At 43.1% G+C, this 9,231-nt stretch overlaps 1 long non-coding RNA gene across 4 annotated transcripts; it reads right to left on the bottom strand.

Moving 5' to 3' along the window:
- Window positions 1-4,772: 4,772 nt before the first annotated feature.
- LOC121898315 lies at window positions 4,773-8,829 on the bottom strand. 4 transcript variants are annotated; one of them, XR_006096431.1, is made up of 6 exons: window positions 8,549-8,829; window positions 8,276-8,410; window positions 7,738-8,185; window positions 6,826-7,102; window positions 6,510-6,596; window positions 4,773-5,412 (listed from the first exon to the last, which is right to left on the bottom strand). It is a non-coding gene; the product is annotated as an uncharacterized LOC121898315 (long non-coding RNA). The 4 variants fall into 4 exon arrangements; XR_006096428.1 differs by having other exon boundaries at window positions 4,773-5,409; XR_006096429.1 differs by lacking the exon at window positions 7,738-8,185 and having other exon boundaries at window positions 4,773-5,409; window positions 8,253-8,410.
- Window positions 8,830-9,231: the final 402 nt, after the last annotated feature.

The raw sequence follows: 9,231 nt of genomic DNA, 5'->3' as shown, positions 1-9,231 counted from the left end.
CTCTAAAGACATCTGTGCCAATTTATCATTTTTCTCCATTTCTCTGTTTTGTGATTTATTTCTGTACAGACAAATCCAACTGATCTAAAACTATTCCAAATATTTTAACAGTAAAAGACTCTCAAGCAGGTTAAGAGTCCCTAAAACCTGATGAATTCATACTTGGGTTTTGTGAGGTTTTATGAGCGGGATATGAGATTCTGCCCTTCAGCTTGTGGCATTCCTTTGCTCCTCAAATGCAATTATCTTTTCCCATTTGTCTGTTTTTGTTTTCCCTGTCCATCCCTCTTATACTCATTTCCTGTTTTGAGCTACACCAGGCTTTTAGCCCCCCTGCCCCCTTCCCATAAGTATGAGAGCATATCTGTTATTTACAGCCCCCAGGGGCTACCTGTCATTCTCACCGCTCCATTGTGATTGCCATGGTGACACCCAAATTCCACAGAGCGCAGGTCCCGACCCCTACCCGCTCCGCCATAAAGCTCTGACCCCTCACCTCCGCACCTGGGGATGCAGGTCACAAAACTTATTGCTGTTGATTAGAGAGTTTAGGAGGAGATGTGGAAGGAGACAGAAAAAGCCAAAGAAATAGATACAGCAGGTAGGTGCCACAGATAGTAGTAACAGTACAAATCTGTTTTGAGATAAAAATAACATGTTTAATGACCTTCAGCGCTTAAATGCTTCATGTGCATTTTCTTTTCAATATCTGGGGATCTGTATGTAAATGTTTGATCCATGTTTCTGTTTGCGTCTGTGGTCCTCACCAGCCTGGAATGTGTTTGTACATGTTCCTTTGTAGTGTGAGTGAACACTTCTCAAGCCGACAATATCCGTCTCTCTCAACCTGTGTGTGTGTGTGTGTGTGTGTGTGTGTCTTTCTGTGTGTGTGTGTGTCTCCAGTTTGCCATTGTAGACCTGTTGCCATGGATACAGAGGCAGCCCTGAAAAAGAGGACACATTAGAATGTGATAAGAGGCTGTTGTGAACTCATGACCTCCTGTGGGAGGCGAAGTTATAGAGTTACTGACTGAAGCTGCGTTTAATCTCTTAGCAAAATCATGAACTGTAAAGCATCCGCTAATATCTCCCATCTAACACTGGAAAATCACCCAGCGGGGGTTTAATTTTCTTCTTAAGGTCTGACTCATATGCTGCAACTGTTTCAAGAAACGGTGATATGTCTGACTGTTAGAAGAAGAAAAAAAAAAGCTGATCCCATTCACAGGCGCCTTGGAAGTCTGTTGTGTTAATGGAGAAGAGACCTGCACTCGTGCGACTGTGAACATTTAAAGTTGGGTGAATTAACCTTCCAGCCCTTCAGGCTGTATTACTCCATAATTACATGGTTTCATGTTTTCCCTTACTCATATTTAGCCATGTAATGGTTTACTCCTGCAAATATTTTGGTCCAGCTGGCGCTATAGTGTAACAGTAGAAGGGGAGCACTGTGTAAGAGTGCAGGGGTGCTTTCTTGTCTATTCATGAATGGACTGTATAACATTTGAGAGAAATCCAAGCAGACATAATAAAGTCATTGCAGAAACATATCAGAGACTGACAGAAAAACATGTCACATTTTGGAGTAAAGGGCAGAGAAATATCAAACACTGTTGTCTGTGATGTTCAGTGCGATGCAAGCTACTCTGATCAAGTGACGTATTTCACATTTCGGTTTATCTGCTTTTCTTGTTTCCTTCCTGCAATCTCCTATTTCCTCACGATGCCTTCTGATGTCTTCCAGAGAATGAGACTTAAATTTCAGCTGTGAAAATTGTACATGAAGAAATTTATAGTGATAGCATTGCGAGTTTTCCAGTTGACAGTCACGCTGTTAAACGCAGCGTTTTCATCTGCCAGCTTTGCATTCTGGTCTACTGGTGCTTCTGTCAGTGGAAATATTTCTGGAAATACTTCTTTTTTTTGGATGGATTGCCTGCTCTATGACTGTTGACCTTATGAACAAATGGGTTAGTCTTGGTCTATAAAATGAGAAAAAATGAGAATCTCTTGCTCAGTATTTCTAGACAAAAATGCAAACACTTTTATGGCTGATATTTTAGGTAGTTGAAACTCTTTCTGCAGTCAAACTCCCGACTGTGGCTGCCTATAAGAAAATGTCTCAGTACAATGCCATGTTGTCCGTATTTGGACAGTTATATGGCACAACAAGACTGGCACAAACTATACATCATTACTCACAGAGGGTTTTGAGCTGGTTTCTTTTTAAAGTTACATTGAAGACATTTGTATCAGATTTATACCCTTTTGTAGTTCTTGAATTATTGGAAAAACGTAGCAAAGGTGCTGATTACAGTTGAAAAAAATAGCACACTAAGTTTCTCATTACCATAAAAAGGGAACCAAAGCTCTCTACCTTGTTATTTAACAGTGTGTTAATCCATCTGTTGCGTTTATAAACTTTACAGTCCTGACCAGGAGCGCTTCACGAGCTCTTTCCCCACTGGAACAACTGGTCAGTCTCGTGGTCCAGATCTAATGAGGCAGACATTATTGTTGGCTGGGAGACTTGTGCGTCGGTCTAACACTTCGTGCCAAGATGCCACTCTGGATCCTCCGCTGCTGCTTTCCATCTGACTGCCAGTCTGGCTGTTCCACACCCGTGTGACGCCCACCTGTCCATCACTGTTTGTTTGCCTGTCTTTTCGGCTGTCGGCCGTTGGGCCAAACCACACAACCATATGCCCTCTGCCTGGCTCCTGTCCTCTGAGACATGGATCATCTAAATGTTATTCCAGTGTAAACCTCAGCAGAACTACTGGAACCCCGGTGCTCTGGCACACTCCTGTATTGTCTCGAAGACATGAGGAGGGAAAGTTTGAAGGAAGCTCTACTGTAACAGAGATTCTCTCCCTGGGAGTCTTGAAGACTTCAGACGGAGCAGGATGTCAGGTCAGAGGCCTCTGCTTCGTCTGTTATAAAAACACTGTGAACACGTGGTCAGACAACTCCCATCCTTTACTCATTATCGAGTAAAGATTTAACTGCCGTAACATTTATTATCAGTGGTCGTTTTAACCTGTTTGTTTTTGTATTCATGTATTTGATTACTCTACTTTGGTAATACTTATTTACTGTGCTTGTTTTGGATGATATTTCTTGTTGCACTTGTACTGTTGGTTTTGTTACAACTAAAGCTTATAATAATATTATTTAATTTTTTGTATTCTTTAGTTTATTTTGTCATTTGTTCTGATGCATGTTTGGTTTATTTTCTAGTATTCTTGCATCAACTCCTGCTTTCTTAACCACCTGTTTTCAAGATGTTTCAGTGTTTTGAACAAGCTGTTTTCTTCTTCATCTTAATTATTTTGTTGTAGACACTTTTCCCACTTTCTTTCTCGTTTCCACCTCACAATCGATAACTTTTAAAGTGTATAAAAGCACATTTCTTCTTCTTATGACTTTTTCTGTACTGTTGTGCATTCATATTAGTTTGTACTGAAACTGCCAAACCACTTTTCCCCTCAATAAAGCCTTAAACTATTACCTGCTCCTTGGTTAGAGCGTTATCTTACATGTTGATTTTTGAGAATATACTTTATTTAGTTCTTCATGTCTGTGTATGTAGATGTGTGTGAGCACATGTGTTTCTATTATGTAGGGGCATGCATTTCTCTATGCCACATTTGGAAATTAAATTTAATTGTAAAATTTAAGGTTAATGTTGATCTAATTCTGATGTGGCACATGCTGATGCCGGTTCTGGTGTTATGGGCGGGCCCTGGGGCGCCAGGAAGATGTTTAAAGATAGGAACAGACTTTGGTTGTTTCATCTGTTTCTGTATTGTATATTATGTATGCTTTACTATCTTAATCACTCCGGCACGCCCTTTTCAAACTAACACTGGTCTTGTGACTAGGTAAGCCCACCCACATAACCTGACAGCCATGCAGGACAGCCAATAGAGAGATCGTGTGCCTTGACAATATGCTCTATCTGAAAGAGCAATTACTTTTCCTGTCCACACACACACACATACACACACACACCTGGCCTAAGTGTACATAAGGTTTGTGGATTTGGTTCATCCATGTGTTGTCGTTTGAGAATAGGAGACAGTTCTCCATAAAATACGTTTTATTGGGGGAATCAAGTTGCCCTCTTGAACTTTCTGGCCCGAGGAATGAGCGCTGCTTCAGCTCTGTACGATTAAGGGGCCTGCATCAGTTTGAAGTTGAAATCCATTTATCCATTTTGCATAGCTGCACATCTCTGTTCAGGGGCACTGCAGGGAAGGAGTTGTGTGCAAAAAGCAGGGAGAACATGCTACTAACATTCAGATAGACTCAAATTCACACTCACACTGGTTTTGAGTCTTCAGTCTACCAGGCTCGCAGGTGTTTATACTGGGGGAAGAAACCCATGGGACAGGGAAAGCATACAAACCTGTTAACCCCTGTGATAAAAGCAACTAGCAGACATCATCATTCTGAAATCCACTGTGAGGCTTCATGTAGATGATTTCAAAAATTTCCAGTGCTAAACTATACCTACGTCTTTCTAAAATTGAAGATGCTGGATAGATTATTTTAGTTTCCTTTAACTGTGCCCTTTTAATGCTCCCAACAATAAAAGTATTCAGTGTCTACAACAGCAATGCCACCATGAAATAGCATGAGACAGTGTTTTGACAATCATGGGACACTAAAGCTCTCCACTGGAGCACATGTTTCTAAAATTATTCTGAAGTTGGGGCTCCTAAAAAACATATTTTTCTCATATACCCATTGTGGTATATCCATGTCTCTAAAATGTCTGCGGCCACCCTTATACAAAGGAGGCAAATTGTGAGGAAAATATGTTAGCTTTATTGTGATTAAAGTAAACCAACCATTTAATGCCTCAAACTTGCCTATTTAATGTATAGGGTAAGCCTGGGACACTTAACTGATCTAAATGAACAAATAAATAAACACAATTCAACAATTTAATGCAAAAAAATGTCAAATTTCAGAGGATATAAAATGTCATCGCAAATGCACACACTGTTTTAAGTAGCTGTAGCCAGGAAGGAAGCACGTCATCACAGATGATACTGTCTGATCAGCATTTGATTAACTATAGCGCAGACAGTAAAGATAGATTTTGCCTCACTGAAGAACATCTCTAACCCTTTTTAACCTAAAACCTCTCCATCACCCTCTTTTCACACACTCCCTTTTTCACAGTGTCTGTACTCTTCTCTCCTCTCTTGTCTTTGTTTGAAAACAGCTTTCAATTTCCTGGGTAGCCGTCTTCAAAGGGAGCGGGAGGGGGGCGAGAGGCCGAGTAGGATGCCAGAGGCACAGTGACAGCTGGGAGGCAGGAGACTCTGAGACGAGATCAGAGAGTTCGGGTTTCTGCCCGCCACAGACACGCTGTCATTCTCTGAGCTCCTGCCCCTGCTGCTTTCACACACACACACACACACACACACACACACACACACACACACACACATACACACAGATAAAAGTAAATACCAACACAATTACGTACATACGTGAAAATACAGTTAAGCACTACAGACGACAACACACTAAAACACACACACAAGCACGTGCACATACAAATACACAGACAGAAGCATAAACATATAGTTACATACCTATATACACACAAAACATCAAACTATGAACTATACTGTATAACCAAACACACTCAAACATAAATACACATACAAAAACACTGAGAAAACTCAATGTAAACATGCTGTCAGTTGTTCATGTGAGGCACAATTTAGATCTGCCACAAAGCAAACTTCACCTCGAACCTTCAGAGACGCACCTGCCCTGACTCAGTGCACTTCATCTCAGCGCCAGAGGTCCTCTGAGGTTGCAACACAGGTTGCAACATTGAGCTTTTATTCCCAGGTGATGATGTAAGTGTTGAGGGAAGAGCGCAAATAATTTTATTCAATTTACATAATGTGTTGACTTTGGAACTGATACCATTCTGCTGAAAGGAACGCAGGACCTTTTCATTGGCAGCTCTCTCCCTCAACACATTTTAGTGATTAATGCACTCAAACAGACTCGAAACATCTGTCCTACTTTCTCATCTATCTGTCTTTTGGCGCTGCAGTTGGCTTACGCAGCTGATATGGGTTTCGGCATGTCTGCTGTGCGCAGGCTTGGTTGGCCTTCAAAGCCATGCCAGGTAATGGCACTTTGGCTTTTGTGATGCTGCCACGAGCTCACAACTATAAAGAGCTTTTGAAGATCCTGGCGCCACATTACAACAGTATCTCTCTACTGTTTAATCATACCTTTCTAGCGGCCAGGAGAACTCGCTGTGAAGGGAAACAAATTGCATCCTGATATCATTGGGTAAAGTGATGCCAGGCTATTTTGTTGCTGCCTGACGTGTGGCCTGGCAACCTCCTCCAGCTCCTGGAGTAAAGTGACATCAGTGACCACAAAGCTCCCGTTTGCACACGAGCAGGGAGCGGGGATAAACAGAGGATCTGTTTGGAAAGGCTCAATGACGCTTTCCTAAGTCTCACCTCAAAAACCAGAGTGTTGACTGCTCTCGTATTCCCAGTGCATCTCGCGCTCTCATGGAAAAATATGCCGGAGTGGCGGAGGAAAGCCTGAGATTGAGTATGAAAGAGAGAGTGGAAGAAAATGAGACAGTAGGGACTCGAGTTAGAGGAGGGGGGAGGGCGAAAAAGGGTTTGAGAGGGAGAGTTAGAGTAAGGGAGAAAGAGAAGGGGGAATGGTCTTTGTTAATCCCTCCACATCTGGCTTCTATTAGGATGTGGGGGCCGCTAAAATAATGTTTTTCACCCTACAAGCCTTTCTGTGCTATAAATTACCCACCAGCCACTGTGCCTTCCTGACTGAAACTCTTTCAGTGAGCCAGTATTCGTTTCTCAGGCAGTCAACTCAACTCCTCCCCCCTCCTCCTCCTTGCTCTTGTCCTCTCTGCTTTCTCCATTTCGAAACTCCCGTTTAGCGCTGGCGCAGTAAAATCGGGCCTCTCTTCCTGTCAGCCTTCCACACTTCCTGTCTGTCCACTGGTCTTTATAACTCTGTCGAATATCCCTGCAGTAGGATATCTACTTCTCCGTCCTCATGAGTCAGTGCACTGCGGCTCCTACAGAGGGAAACACAGAAGTAGACAGTAGATTAAGGTCGTGTTTAGGCCGACAATACGATGCGTCATAAAATGCAGCCTCCACAGCTATTTCAATACTGCCACAGTGTTCTGGCTTAAAAAAAGAGAAAAGGTTGATGTTGGCTTAGCCCCATCAGTGACCTCAGCACTTGCATGTTCAGTCCAAAACCAAACCCGGTGAAGTCTGTGGAAATATTGGATTTAAATGTTGTTTTTGCCCTGGGCAACATTTTATGACTCTGGGTGGACTGTAAATATCTGTGAGACCACAAAAATAACCTAGAGGATGCAACCTGTTGCTGGATCACAGGGAAAAAAGAGATTATGATGCATTGCAATGTGACTGACTCACAGATGGAGTACTGAGCTCACTGATCTGGTCTAATTCTAGCTCAACTACTGCAGCAGCAGCAGCAGCAGCAGCAACATTGTCCAACGTCATCTGGCAAATTAGTGGACTGGTTAATCAAATGAACATAACAGACAGAATACCTTATAGCATGTGCATGTGTGTAGCATTGTGCTAACTCTGCTGTTTATCTCACAAGTACTGAGCTGGAGGAGCATTTTATTTCTGCCATAATAATTTATCATAGCCTCAAAAGAGTACAAACCGCTGCAGTGTCTTGGCATCTGACAAGTCTTCAAACTAGACATCCAGGTCTGTATTTCATCTTCTCAACGGTGCCTGTAGTTGAGAAGGTACCATGTGTTTTTAAAACATACAGGTACTTTCATGGGTGTTTTCACTTTGAACATGGCCTAAAGGCCAGATCCGTGGCCCTCTTCAGTCTCTTGGCGGTGAGACGGTCAGCCGGGTCTGACCTGTCACTGGTGATGAGCCTTTGCTCACTACGGGTTAAACAGAGTTCAATGTGCAAGGGTGCATAAAAGTAGTGGGTTTGCATGTACGGAGCTGGAGACATGAGGTCTAAGGGCCAATGAGAGGGCCGGGGTAGGGCCTCGTGGAGGAGGAGGAGGGAGGCTGGTGGAAGGGGTGAAGGGTGGCGGGTCAGTGCCTCTTCACCAGTAACACCAATTAGATAAATAAGAGCTGACAGCCTAGAGGATGAAAGGGAGAGGATTGACTAATGCACGAATTCAAGTGGTAACGATGAACTGACCGAACCTGATTTTATAGCCATTAGGCACCTGTTCTAGGAGGGCAGCTGGTCCTGCCAGGAGGCCGAGGCTTCCCCAGGTGATCCCTGATACCCGGGCACATCTGCTCTGAAACCAGAGCCATGCAAGCTGTGGCGCCCTCCTTCTTTGATGATAGCCGGATCACTGGAGAGATGAGAGCAAATCAAGTAAAGGACCATACAACGAAAAAACGCAACTCTCCTGCAAACTCTGTCAATTGTAGAGACTTTATTTAGTTATGATGATTCAACAACTAATCATGTAAGATTTGGGTTATCTTACCTGATGACCTGGTGTGCAGGATTTTCTGGTTTCTTCTTAGTTTACAGAGATTAAATCAGGATTAGCCCGGAAAGAGCTCTCACCTCTCACCTCTGCTCCAGTATGTCACATAAGAGAGCAACGACCGCCACCTCACCCTCTAAAACTGGCACTTCATAGCGCTCGGTGGAAAGCAAGACAAAAGCTGGAGAGTAAGTATCATATATCTATTGAGCATGATTTATGTGCTATAATGTGTCAGTGTTTGGCAGAGTCAACTCAACTTTTGAATGTTTGAAGTCCCTCTGAAAGACAACAGGATCGTATGAGCCTCGAGAGGACATATTTCAGCACGGAGTAATTCTAGCTGGTCACGGCCTATCATCTGGATGGAGTGGATGTCATCCCTGTGCGGGTACCCATTGTGTCAATGGGCCCTATGCCACATATTTCGATGTGCCCCCTGTCTCTTCTGTCTGTCTCTACATTACTCCATCCCATAATTACCTTCTGCACTTCACTCAGTGAACCCAGTCCTCCCTTTGCCTGTCTGCCAATTCCTCAGATGTTCAGAGAGAGCCATGTCATTAGCCTGCTGAGCTGGGCTGGCCAAAGGATTGACTGTCTGGACCATTCTTACAGAGCCGTCTGGTTCAGTTCAAAAGTTAGTGTGTCTTTTTTCACAAATAAAATGTAACATTGAC

This window comes from Thunnus maccoyii, chromosome 6 (genome assembly GCF_910596095.1).
Source record: "Thunnus maccoyii chromosome 6, fThuMac1.1, whole genome shotgun sequence".
Taxonomy (NCBI): Eukaryota; Metazoa; Chordata; class Actinopteri; order Scombriformes; family Scombridae; genus Thunnus; species Thunnus maccoyii.
Note: the sequence above shows the minus strand (reverse complement) of the source record. Positions and strands in the feature narration are given on the sequence as shown.